Genomic DNA, 14,195 nt, shown 5'->3' on the forward strand with positions numbered 1-14,195 from the left:
ATAGATAGAGCTCCTTGAGTCTATCACTATAAGGCATGTTTCTAGACATTTAATCATTCTCTTGCTCTTCTCTGAACCCTCCCCAATTTATCAACATCCTTCTTGAATTGCGGACACCAGAGCTGGACAGTGTGCCAGCAGCAGTCACACCAGTGCCAGAAACAGAAGTAAAATAACCTCTCACTCCCACTCAAGATTCCCCTGTTTATGTATCCAAGGATTGTATTAACTCCCTTGGCCACAGCGTTGTACTGGGAGCTCATGTTCAGTTCATTATCTACTACGACCCCCAAATCTTTTTTGGAACCAGTGCTTCCCAGGAAAGAGTCCTGCATCCTGTAAGTATGGCCTACATTCTTTGTTCCTAGATGTACACATTTACATTTAGACTTATTAAAATGCATAGTTTGCTTGTACCTAGTTTACCAAGTGATTCAGATTGCTCTGGATCAGTGACCTGTCCTCTTCATTATTTACCACTCCCCTAATTTTTGGGTCATCTGCAAACTTTCAGTGATGATTCTTCCTGCCATATCATTAATAAAAGTATTAAATAGTGTAGGGGCACGGACTGATCCCTGTGGAATCCCAGTAGAAACATCTGTTTGATAAGGATTTTCCCCTTTACAATTACTCGGATTTTGAGTCCTATCAGTTAGCCAGTTTTTAATCTATTTACTGTGTACCATGTTAATTTTACATCTTTCTAGTTTTTTAAAATCAAAATGCCATGCAGTACCAAATCAAGAACCTTATAGAAGGCAAAAGAATATTACAGATTATTATGTATAAATTATCATCAATTGAATTTGTAATCTCATCATAAAAAGATACCAAGTTGGACAAGATCTATTTTCCATAAATCCATGTTGACTGGCATTAATTATATTACCCTCCTTTAATTCTATATTAATCAAGTCCTGTATCAGCTGCTCCATTATCTTGCCCAGGATCAATGTTACGCTGACAAGTCTATAATTACCCAGGTCATTGTGTAGACCCTTTTTAAATACCATCACTATGTTAGCTGTCTTCCACTCTTCTGGTACTTCCCCAGTGTTCCAAGACTTTTGAAAAAAATCAACATTTGAGAGTTCAGCAAGCACCTCGCTCTTTTAAAATTTATGGATGCAAGTTATCAGGACCTGCTGATTTTAAAAACTTTTTTTTAACTTTAGTAGCTGCTATTTAACATTCTCCAGACACTAAAGAAATGGAAAGAGTTATCATATATGATCACATCTGCTGTTCCCCCCCCCCAAATATAGAACAAATATTAATTGAACACTTCTGCCTTTTCTGTATTACTGATAAGTCTAACATTTCTATCTACTAATGGACCAAAACCATTGTTAGGATTCTTTTTGTTCCTAATATACTTTAAAACTCCTTATTGTCCTTAACTCAGCTGGACATAGATTTCTCCTTGTGTCATTTTGTTCCCTTATTAAATTTTCTACAATTCCTATCTTCTGATTCATATTCATTACTATGAACTTCTCCTTTCTTATATACAATTTTTTATAGATCCCTTCACTTCCCCTCTAACCCAGGTCAGTTTTTTTACCATTCCAGCCTTCCTCAGTTGCCCATAGTGGACATGCTCAGATAAATCTTTCACATTGACAAGGCAAGCCTCTTTCTGGATTACACGACAAGGCAAGCTTCTTGCTGGATTACAATCTCAGCAATGAATTTGTCCTAAGGTTTTACTTCTTTATACTTTCCTGAGCCCTGCTAACATATATATTAAGGTTCTGGACCATGATCTGAGTTGATATTCTTCTATTCAAATAGTCAAGACATTGGGTTTACATCTCATCCCCCAAAAATCAATACTTTCAACAGCACACTGCTTTCCCCATAGCACTGATCTTGGGCACTGGCTGAGAACCGACGCACAGAGAAGAGAGCTACTTACTGTACGATCTTGGGTTTTTCTCAGAGGACTCCCATACAAGCACTGGCCAGGCATGACCCTGCCTTACTTCAGAGTCGTGACAAGATCCCAGCCCAAGGAGTTATTGTAGGCATAGGTGCTGGAACTAGGGGTGCTGCTGCACCCCATGGCTTCAAGTGGTTTCAATCATATGCCGGGTTTACAGTTTGGTTCAATGGCTCTCAGCACCCCCACTATACAAATTATTCCAACACCCCTGATTGCAGGGTCATTAATCAGTGTCTACTTCTTCCCTCCCCTCAACCCATGACTTAAATATCTTAGGTTGAAGAAGCACTAGCAGGAGGAAACAGACTTGTTTAAAATATAAAGAAAGGAGAAGAGAAGGTCAAAACTTCACTGAGTGAATCACCTCAACTACAAAACAAAATTGCTGTTAATGTCCTGTTTTAATAATACATCCCATAGCGAGAGTTCTTACCCTTAATTCAGTACAGTGGGTTGAATTTATCCCTTGTATAACCTCATTCACCTACAGAAGTGTAACATTAATGGAGTTGCAAAAGGGATACATATGAATATGGCCAGGTATGTTTGTTAATTTCCATCTAGTTACAGCTTCCAGGATAGCAATTTTCTAAAGTATAGAATTTGCAGTAATTACGTGGAAATTTTAGGAAACTGCTATTTCTACTACTCTCTTTGTCAGGGAAAGGAAGGAGACTCAAGTTCATTTTTCCTATTAAGCTAAATAGATTTAAATAGATTCTCCTTTGGTCCCCCAAAAGTGGCGGACAAAATAGTTAAGTCAAACTGATTTTCTTGCTATACTTTGTAGCCACTTCTATGGAATAGAAGGGTTACAAAATTACATTCAGAGGCTTCCTAACTACACTTTTATTTACCAAGCTACAACACAAAGTTAAATGGTGGAACAGGAAAGAATCAGATATGCAACAGAAGGAAATAGGGAGAAATAATTTTAAAACCCCCTGGCTTTTCCACTAGCTCGTCAAGTGATCTATCAGTGAGCTAACGGGGCATCTCGAATACCTGAAGAAGCTTTATTATATTTATCACCCATCACTCTTTATATCTTCCCTCAAGCTCTGATATAAATTTTAAGTAGAGATAAGCCAAACTATTGTCAAAAAAAATTAGGTGCTCTTCAACACTGGAAAACCTCCGGATACCTCTGGGTTGAATGAGTGTTTTGATTTTTTTGTGGCGGCCAACTAGTGGCTGAACATAAAGCACAGTCACTGGACTGGATCCTTGCATTCCTTGCACACAAACACACACTATGTTTATGTAAGATGTGAGACTCTGCTAGATACAGTTAGGTTCCAGGTTCTTTGCTCAGGATTTTGGTGTGCACAAAAAATGGAGGATCAAGCCCTTAATTATCATAACCTCACATCTGGTGACTGTACTCACCCTGTTTGCATTGTATACATGACCACAACTGTGATTCAAAGAGCTCTGGCTGTCCTTAGGCAGAAGCTCTAGCAGGGACTTTCCCTCTGGCCAACCCATTAGGAACTATGCTCAGATCACTTTAGCTGGAAGCTACCTTTGTTTGTGCATATCTTGTTCTAACCTCACTGATTTGGTTTTTGTCTCTCTCTCTCTCAGGTGGAATTAATCAATGAAAGCATCATTCCAGGAATGGGGGGTGTTATGGTACTGGGAAGATGAATTGGCTGTGATGTCAGAATCTAGAGGAGCACCAAAGATGGATCAGATACTACACAACTTACCCAGAAAGACTGGCATGTGGCATCATTCTGAATGAAGTCCAGGAAATAATGCTTCTAGAAATTATGCTTCCTGAAGTGAAGTCACAGCATTTGACAACTCTGATTGTCAGGAACGATGATATCTAGTCCCAGAAGTACCACTTCCTTTCATTCAGAGTCCTGGCATACGTACTGGCAGAACAGCAAGTTGGAAGGCTGAAAAACCCAACCATATCTCATCTAAGGAACATACAGTTTACCATACCAGATTGGACCAATTATCCATCAAGACTGGAGTTCTGTCTTGCTAATGGACTATGTTTGATGCTCCGAAAGAAAAACAGCTGGCCAATTATGCAGGGTTCGCCATGGTGGAAAGGGTGGGAGGGTTACTTCATATCTCTATGGTAATCATCACCCTGAATTATGCAGTTTGATTGCCCCATTCTAGCAAGTAAAGCTACAAATGTTATTACTGGTCATAAAATTATGTAGCCCTTTAAAAATCCTGCTACAGTATTTAACTCTTTGCCCTCCACAGTTTAACTGCTGTATAAAGTAGTATTTAAAGTTTATTTTTAAATCAAATGTAAGTGTCTGAAAACTTGGTAGGCCACCAGTGAAATTAAAGCTATACACTATACCATTAATTTTAATGACAGCTTAACAAGTTTTCAGAAATTTGCTTCTTTATTCAAAAATATTTAACAAACTACTAAGTAAAGCTGAAATTAATTTGTCAATGGCAAGCCATACCTTTGGTTTTACTCATTTGCTTACCTCTAAAGACTATTTACTTCCAAAAAAGGCTACATTTCTCTGTCTTGTGTATGAGAGACTTTTGCAAATCCAAGACCATGCACCATGCAGGCTCTCCAAACCACTCTGCCTATGTACCTCAATGCTAACTTGCTGTACCTGTGATCTGCTTGTTACTAAGCCTGTCCAGTTCAAATAATAAGTATTATGCAAATACCACTGATAGTTTTGGGATACAAACGAGGGCCCACTGAATACAGAAATGAGGCAATCAAACTCACTTCATGTACCTGACCATTGAACTCAGGACTCTCTGTTAATGCTTTAATTTTGTCCCACTAAGCTTTTCTGAAAATTGTTTAAATAAGCTTCCTTTACAGAAAGAGAAAGCATGATGGGAGAAGGAACAACATCTTTAATTAGAAAAATTCAAATCAGCTCTTAATTTAATTCACCACACCAGCAGCCATGATTAGATCTGCATCATGATATATCTCCAATACAATCAATTTTCATAAATGCAAACTTTCCTGAATATGGTTCTGATGTATCCTGACATTTTAAAATATGTCCTATTGTCCTTTTCTGTGCAGCAGACCAAGCACAGAGTGTTCAGTCCTATATCACTGTCACAGTGGTATTAGACCAGATGGCTGCTTCCTTGCAGAATCAAGAATTAGAGATAATTTATGCTGTTCACTGTTATTAAAATGTAGAAATATAAGGAGTCTGTAGCATCCATACATGAAAAGTAGCTCAGATCCATCAGCAATACACTGGTGAAAAGGCTCTTTATACTGCTACCACACTCTTAAGAATAAAGTTTCATTCCATGGAGCTGTGGGCATCTATTAGGCCAGCTGACTGTTTCTTTTGCACATGACATGTTGTAGGGCTAAACTGATCTAAGATACAGGGTTACTTTGTTGGGAAAGGTTTCAGAGTAACAGCCGTGTTAGTCTGTATTCGCAAAAAGAAAAGGAGTACTTGTGGCACCTTAGAGACTAACCAATTTATTTGAGCATGAGCTTTCGTGAGCGACAGCTCACTTCATCGGATGCATACCATGGAAACTTCATCGGTATGCATCCGATGAAGTGAGCTGTAGCTCACGAAAGCTCATGCTCAAATAAATTGGTTGGTCTCTAAGGTGCCACAAGTACTCCTTTTCTTTTTGCGAATACAGACTAACACGGCTGTTACTCTGAAACCTGTCATTATGCAAGGCACTGCATTTAGCTGTATGGAGTGGAAATCTATCAACTGCATGAAAAAACTTGCTTCTGCAGTTTCCACGGTATGCATCCGATGAAGTGAGCTGTAGCTCACGAAAGCTCATGCTCAAATAAATTGGTTAGTCTCTAAGGTGCCACAAGTACTCCTTTTCTTTTTGTTGGGAAAACATATTAAATTATCCTACAGTGAAAAATCTGAGATCCCCTTTGTTTTTTATTTTCTTGGAAAACAATTGTATGAACATTCCTATTAATATTTGTGGGGGATGGTTGTTTGTGTTCATGAAGAGTTAAAAATTGAAGTTCTATTTATCCAGAGGCTTGCTAAACAGTCCTGAAGGAACTTCTCCATAATATGATATATCCAAAGACTTAGAAAATACTTCTTAGGTTGAGAGCTACAGAATTCACTCTATGGTTGAAGTCCTGACCCCACTGAAGTCAGTCTGAATGAATTCACTCTTCAGCATGGACTGTCATCTGCCTAAATAATGTCTGTGGCATTTTTGAGGATAAAGTGACCCATAGCAACTCAACAGTGTGCTGAGACCACAAAACTCATTTCAGTTAGGAATCTCAATGTCTGTATTTCAAAGTTTAAAAGTCTTAATTGTTTTTATAATAAATATCATTAATAAGGTTGAGGGTTTGTTGCTGAAGGAAATACAGCATATTCAAGAATACAAATAAACCATCAAGAATTCTTTCATGTCATAGGATCATAGAAATTAGAGACACAAAAGACCTTTTAGGTGAACTTGTCCAACCTGCTACCAGTAAAGCATTATTCACTGCCGTATATTTCCTAGTACTTTGTACAATCTAGTTTCAAAGTGTTCCAAGCTCTGGAGGGAGAGAATCTTAGTAACATTATCTCATCCCGTCATTCTTAACTGGCTAGCAGATTACTTGCAAAATATGGAGAAAATACAGTGGCAGAAATGGGGTAACTACAATTACACATACAAAAAGTAAGAGTGTATCGGTATACAATTTACACAGTGAGAAAGGACAACACAATGGTAAAGATAGTGTACAGCTAGTATAGTTAATCAGTTTATTTTTCCAGTGCAGGAAGTTTACCAGAGCACTCACCCTACATGATTTCAGGTTTATATTCAGATTAATGACAATAACTCTCCCATCAATATCTAGGAATATTACAAGTCAATGGGGAAAATTTTATCGGCTGCTGCAGTTCATTGAGATTTAATTGATATGACATAGTTACTCTTCCTGAACCTAGGAAAGTATATCATTGAGTAAAATGATTTAATTCACTTTAAGATCATTTTAAATTAAGCCAGGAAACATTAAGGGCAGATTTGTTTCCAACTCTTCCTGAGCATAATTTGTACTTATGGCACATGATGTAGGTACTCTGACATTGAATGACTGACTAGCACCTTATGAAAGTCATTACTTATGTACCAAGACCAATATTTGTAACATAATGTGTTCTTAAACTGATCAGGACAGCAGGAGGCAGGTAAGTGGATCACTTATCTTTATTTTGTAATTTAACCAAAGCTGTGACAAGGCACAAAAATAGATAATTTATAATTTCCACTCAGCCGTGCATACTTTGAAGTAATCTTATAAGTGGTTAGTAAAATTACAAAGTAAAGGGATTTTTGCTGCCAAATAAAATGGAAAATGAGAGGTTGTTTTAGAAGCAGAGCATAATGAATTCCTGGCTGGATGTTTAGACCACATCATAAAGACCTCTTGCATTTTAGATTCCTGTCCAGTATTGTTGATGCCTGAATTTCTCCTGATTCCCTCTCTATGCCTACTAGTAATTTTATTAAAAAGTCCATCAGCATGGAAGATAGTTGTTATGCAGGAGCAGTAACTCTCATAATGTGAGATGGCATTTCTTTCCAGCTCTTGCAGCTCCGCTGGGTCTAATAGCAACCTGGAGCTCAATTTCCTCCTCAAGAACATTGCATTTCATGTGGAATGTCAATTATTAAAATGCAGTGTCCCGTGTCTTACTTTTCACTAGATGAATTCATTTGCAAAACTTGCTAATTTATGCAAATGATCCTTAACCTCTAACTGCCTGGTATGTATTTCTCAGTACCTCTTTGCAGCTCAAAGGTGTATGAGGGAAATAAGTGCATAAATGCTCCAACAACCAAGCAGTGCTGAAATCAGTCTTATCTTGCCACTACTACAAAAACAGAGATTTAATTAAAAGAGAATCAAGGAGGAATTATCTGATAACTATACCTACTGTCCTGTCTCAGTAGAGTTAGACCACACTGCTTGTAACCTGACACATAATCTGCAGAGTCATCCAATCCTGGTGAAAAATTATTTTGATTCAGTTGATCTCTAAAATATTTAACAGGATTCTTTGTATAAATAAAGATGAGCTGAAACTTCAGCTTTGAGAGAAGTTGGGGGGGGAGGGAAATCCACGTTTTTTTAAATGATTGCTGTGTATATAACGGACCAGCCAAAGCCCTGCCTCTGAACCAGCACAAACTCTGGAGTATTTGAAATTTGATTTCAGATCTAGATCCAGGTCCAAGTTTTAAAGCATAGGCCCAACTCTGCTCATCAGTAATGATAATGAAATAGGTAACCATGTCTTCACATAACATATATTGTTTTTAACTTCAAGGGAAATTTTTCCATTAGGATTTTAGAAGGCACAGCCACAATTGTTTTAGTGTGATTACATCTCACAGGTGACAATTGAAAATGGCTCCCAGATTCTGGCTGCAGCAGCTACATCCCCACCAGAGGTGGCATAAAACAGTTATTGATCCACTGATGGTGCAGTTGGAGCGTTGCCAGATTCTGCTGCTTCACTTCCCAGGAAGTTCAAATATTTTCCTTTTTCAGTTCATGCAAGTTTGCATGCCTCAGTATTTTCCTTGGAGTTGTAGTGAAACCACAAAAAGCAAAACTCAGACAAAACTTCTGACTTTTGCCTGGTTTCAAGGCCATCATATTTTGCTTGCTTTCCACCCAAAAACCTTCTCAGGCAAGACTAGAGTCTTGAATATTTTGTGAATCTGCCCCAAGTTTTGGGTTCTAACAAAACCTGACACTACCAAGTTTCCTCTGAGTTGTTTTTGTTACCGTTCAGTAGTTTCACACAGTCCAAGTACAATAAGCCAAGTTTCCTATGTCTGTCATTATGCCACAACCCCAGTGCCATTCACTGAAATCAGTAAAGACTCTTTCACTGGTTTGTCAAGAGACCTTGGGCCAGACTATGGTCTCTTGTGACTTGCCTTTTTGGATGCAGAAAACAGGTCACTCTGGTTTATTTTAGACCCCTCCCACAAGGAAACCTTCCTTTCTTAGGAGTCAGATGAACAGGACTCCTTTGGGTCTAGCATTGCCATTCCTCAGCTAGCTAGAGGGGTCACTACAGTGCCCCTCAAGTTCCTGCTGGCCTGGGAATCTCATGACCAGTCCTGGGATCCATGATTTTGTAATTAACAGTCTCCTCTCCCCCCCGCACCCACCCATGATTTATTTAGGATGATCATATGCAGAAATTCAAGTAAGTAAGAGTCAAAAATACAGCCTTTCAACCTACTGCTCAATTTCTTTCACAGAAGACATAGCTTACAGAACAATGTCGCTTTAAATCTACCTCAGAAGATGGTCTTTCTGGCCCACAGGATGCCAAAATGACTTGATGATTTATTTCTGTGGAGCTTGGCAGGCCGTAGTCCAGATTGTGGCTGAAGCTGAATTTTATGAGCATTTCCCCTTGTGAGTAGATTTAAAAATATTTAAGAAAAATAAGGTCGTTCGAGAGTTTGGCACAAGTTTCAAGCAAATATTATCAGGAAGAAGAATGACTGGGAGAAAAGTTTTAAGGCAGTCTATAAATATTAACCTATTGGTATTATTGTGTTCAGAAGCTTAAGATTTTCCCTGTGATCTTTAAAAAAGGGAAGTTTTCATTTTAGCAAAGAATAACTTTTTGAGTGGAATGTTTTAGCCATATATAACTCGGCAATTCATACAGTGAACTGGTATTTTTTGCACAAAGATAAATGTCTCATTGTCATTCCAGAGGGTATAAGAAGGAGCATGTTGTTGCCGTCATGTAAGAAAGCAATTTTCTGTCCTGTTCTATTGTTTTATAGTATTTTAGTAATTCTGTGACTGATCAAACTTAGATGCTACGGAAAAGATACCCATGTGAGCTAGTGGCAGCAGAAAAGAGCTGGGCATTAGGCGGATCATGGGTGAACCTGTGCTACTCATTTACCTGGTTTCTGAGGCTCCATCCACACCAGACCAATAACTGAATTTAAATATGGTTTCTCAGTTCAGTTAAACACTTCTCCAGTTAAAACATTTTCTAGCACGATTCACCTGCTCCATATGGACATAGTAAAACTGTTCTAATCCAAACACTGGAATGTGGCTGTTAAAGAACAGCTATGCTGAGGAGTAAGGAAATGTGCTGAGGTGCACAGCACCAGTGGCAAATGCCAGAGGTATGATTCCTACTATGGAGAAAGGCAGGAAGAATGCTTTCAGAGTGCTGGAGGTGACAGATTGAGGCAGCAACTGCTACACCTTTTAAAAGGGTATTGTGCACACTCCTAGCAGTGATGGACTCTAGACACTAACTATGTCCTTTCCCTTGCTATGTCCTCTTTGGGATGTCTAGCACTCCTGATGGCACTTACATTCCCTCCCCCTCCCATATCCCTTATGCTCAGCATCAAGATTCTGACTGTCCCCTGTGCAGGTATCTAAGAGGGAAACAGTTTCTGTCTCCTTACCCCTTTTGAGCACTGACACATAAGCATGCAGTGTCTGACTCTGTACCTAGGCTATAACATGTTGTGGGGAGAGGAGGAGAGAGGGAGGTTAAAACATGGTTTGGCCCTGTCACTGGCTGGCCAAATTGTGTTAGAAACCAAATTGGTTGAGACTTTGTTCAAGACTGTTCCTCAATTTGGTATGAAGCCTGATGTATGTGGGTTCTAAGTCAACCAAAATATAGGAAATGGATAAAAAGCAAGATGACTTCCTTGAAAATCAAGTGCTGAAGCTGAGCTGAGGTGAGCTTCCCAGACTAAACACTGAAAAAACCCCTCTTGAAAGTTTCCCGGTCTGGTCAACAATCAGCAGAAAATTCACCTTTCTTGTTTAATTATAGGACTTATGGTCTCCTCCTTATTGTCAAATCATTTGGGGGAAGTGAACATTGCTGAAAACACAATGGCACACCAGGCTGTTCTCCAGTCATAACAAGGAGACAATTCCTCACACTCTAAACTGAGCTATGGATGTGAAGGTGTCTAGGCAGGAAAGGATGCAAAGGTGTCTAGTCAGGAAAGGTATGTTCAAATCAGCCCTCTAATCCAGACTTCTGAAGATGTGAATTGGAGTTTTGCATGCCTGAATGAGGGCAGAATTTTATCCCAAAAAGATAACTACAGAAACAACAGGCTTGATTCTCTCTTACACCGGTATAATCAGGAGGAACTCCACTGAAGTCAAAGTAAGAGAATTCATGCCCAGTATGTTCACCAGTGTCACCAAAGGCCAACAGTAAAGATATTCACAAAGTGAGCCATTGGAACAACCCATATACCATGACCACTATGAAAAAAAATGCTTACCAGACCATGATCCTGCAGCTACCGGTTACTTGAAAACCAAAGATGACACACCAGCACCAAATCTGCCCCAATTCAAATCAATGCTCTTTTCAAAACAGAAAATATGTATCTGTAGATTGAAATAATTTCAGATAATTGAAAATGACTCATTCATGGTTAAAAATGACCAATGAAGATGTAATCAAGTGGTGATGCTGCTAGTCAAATAGATAATGATTTAAAAAACAAGAGGAAATTGCAGATGATCTTTCACTTAATACAGTAAATTACATGGGACTTGAAATTTTGAGCATTGCGCTCTATTCATCAAACCCTGGAAACTGAGTTAAGAAGAGCAAGAGATACTTAAACATTGTAAATTCAGACCTCGCTATTTTATTCCACTCTGTTATATTGAATCTACTGTTGTACTTGACTCAATTTTATGTTTTTAGTGGTATGTCAAAAGCTCAGTCAGGGCCCACTTTCTTTATATTTTTAATTAGTCTAATACATTCACCTACAACTTCTCATTGTTGCTTTTTATTTGAATTTTTATAATTAACTGTGAAAATTCCTATATGCTGATCATATTTTTTGCATGCTGCCTGTGTGCCTTTGTAATGTTGGGGCTGCAATGAGATGTATTAGACACAGAAAAAAATTATTTTCCTTATGAAAGGTTTCATCTAAATAATACTTTGCAATCTTCTGGAGAATTGGTGAAGTTTTGTCACGTATCATCCAGTTAATTCTTGTGTTCTAAGATGCAAAACTTTGAGAGCTGTCATTAAGGGACTCTTTCATATATTAAGTACGTACTCATAGAAATGGTAGAAGTAAGGTTCATGAAAAGTGACACATTAAGTCTCTAGGGCTGACTATCTTTTATTTGTCCATAGGACAACTATAGCATGGACAGCAACAGTTTAGACTTCCCTCATACCAATACAGTGTGCCTCAATCCTGACTTGGAATGTGACCTCAAGGGGTGACATTGGAGGTGGTTCACTAGCCATCTTGATTCAATCCCAGGCCTCCCTGCTCTGAGTTCCCCTGAGAGCTGCGGCCTTTAAAGTACAAAGGGGTGGGGGAAGTTCCTTTCCCCTTCTTCCCCATCGTGCACGCGCATAAGGGCCATGGTCAATTTGACCCTAAATGCTTATCCTACCTACAAAGTGCAATCCCTATATATTTGGGGGGAACAATACATTTTTCACAAAAGCCCACTGATCCAAACACCCAGATACTAAGGAGATGAACACAGTAGAAATGCCTAGATAGATAAGAGATTCTCTGGCCATCCAAGCAGACACTGTGTTAAAACTGTGTCATCCAGCATACTGGATCTTCATATTTAAACAGTATATGGAAAAGAAAAGGGATATTCTGCTCTATGGTTAATGTAACAGACAGCACCTTATTTGCTAAGGCCTTCTCATTAGAGTAGAGAAAGACTAGATTGTGTTATGGTAGTACAGACTGATTCAGTTAGAAAAGGCAAATACAGCAGTTTTGAGTCGATTCTAACAACAAGCATAGTACACAGAGAACACACTCTGGATTCTAAGGTTCAACTGTCCTACAGTGCATCAGCTAGAGCTAGGTGAATAACAGAAACATTTCTATTCATTTGGATTTTCTGATGAATTTGCTTTGTCCCTGTTTACACCTCAATTTGTGTTCATATTCCACCCTGAACTAGCAAGCATAGTTTACCTGCAGGAATTGTCAAGGAAACAGTACATGCTAAGAAATTGAATGTTAGACTCCTATACACAAGTAGTCTCACCAGATCCCTGAGTCAATGAATGCAAATCACAGAATCAGGTAGCAAAAATACCACATGCCCCAGTGTGTCCAAGAAAAAAACTAACCCGTGCATCTAAAATTGTGAATTTCAGATATCAAATACTCAGGATTATCTGCTTGCAAACAAACAATCTACAGATGAAGAAAATCACAGAAGTAATTTGGCAAAAAGATTTAATTAGTGAATACATTTGAAAACAAATCACAAGATAGTTTCAGACAATTTGTAAACAGAAAGGAGGCTAACTTCATGGAATAAATTATTGGTTCAGATCTAGAAACAGCATACCATTTTACGAATAAGAATGCCCTTCTGACTCTTATAACATATGTTTCCCACTGCCGGGGCACCTAAAACATAATGGTCCTAATCTGAAATGTTTGGATTCTTCACCCACCATGTACCTCCTCCTATGCTTCTATATTGCTGTTTAAATTTGTAGACATTGCTTTTTTCTAGCAATGAGAACAATGCTTCATGATGCTCTCTTACTATTCGATGCTGTATGGCAGTTGCTTTGCTTTAGGCCCTAGCTCTTACCTACATCTGTGCTTACTGGAGTGAGACTTTAATTTGCTACACCATGCCAGAGTATTAATAGACAATTATTTATTGCAAATCTGAACCATTTATACTGTTTACTGGCTGACACAATGTAAAATTTTGATCCAAATGTTAATGTGTCCATGACATTGCATAATTCTGTTCCATGCCAATGTTTTTTCTCTTCTAAATGAATCAAACTTGCAGTATGAGGAAATAGAGTTTTTAAATGGATGACTGATTTACAGTCTCAAACTTAAAACTGCTTATTTGTACAACTAAGAGTGAATTGACCAATTAAAATAAAGCATATTAGAAAAATATAGGATTTTACTGGGAGCGAAATTACTGTATAGGAAGAAAATGAAAATAACTTGCAAAGTACTTAAAGGGTAACTGAATAAATCTTACTATAGGCATTCTAGGGCAATTGTATTTTTTTTAACAGGTACCTTTGAGGCCAAGCAGTCTTATAAATATTCAATTAAGTGGAGCACAGATAAAAATTACCTCTTCATAAAGAACCATATGGATAGAAAAACACTTCCAATTCTCCAAATGTTTTCTGAAATTACCTATACAAATTTATTCTGCAGTAGGGGGGGAAAAGGC

Source organism: Lepidochelys kempii, chromosome 11 (assembly GCF_965140265.1).
Source record: "Lepidochelys kempii isolate rLepKem1 chromosome 11, rLepKem1.hap2, whole genome shotgun sequence".
Taxonomy (NCBI): domain Eukaryota; kingdom Metazoa; phylum Chordata; order Testudines; family Cheloniidae; genus Lepidochelys; species Lepidochelys kempii.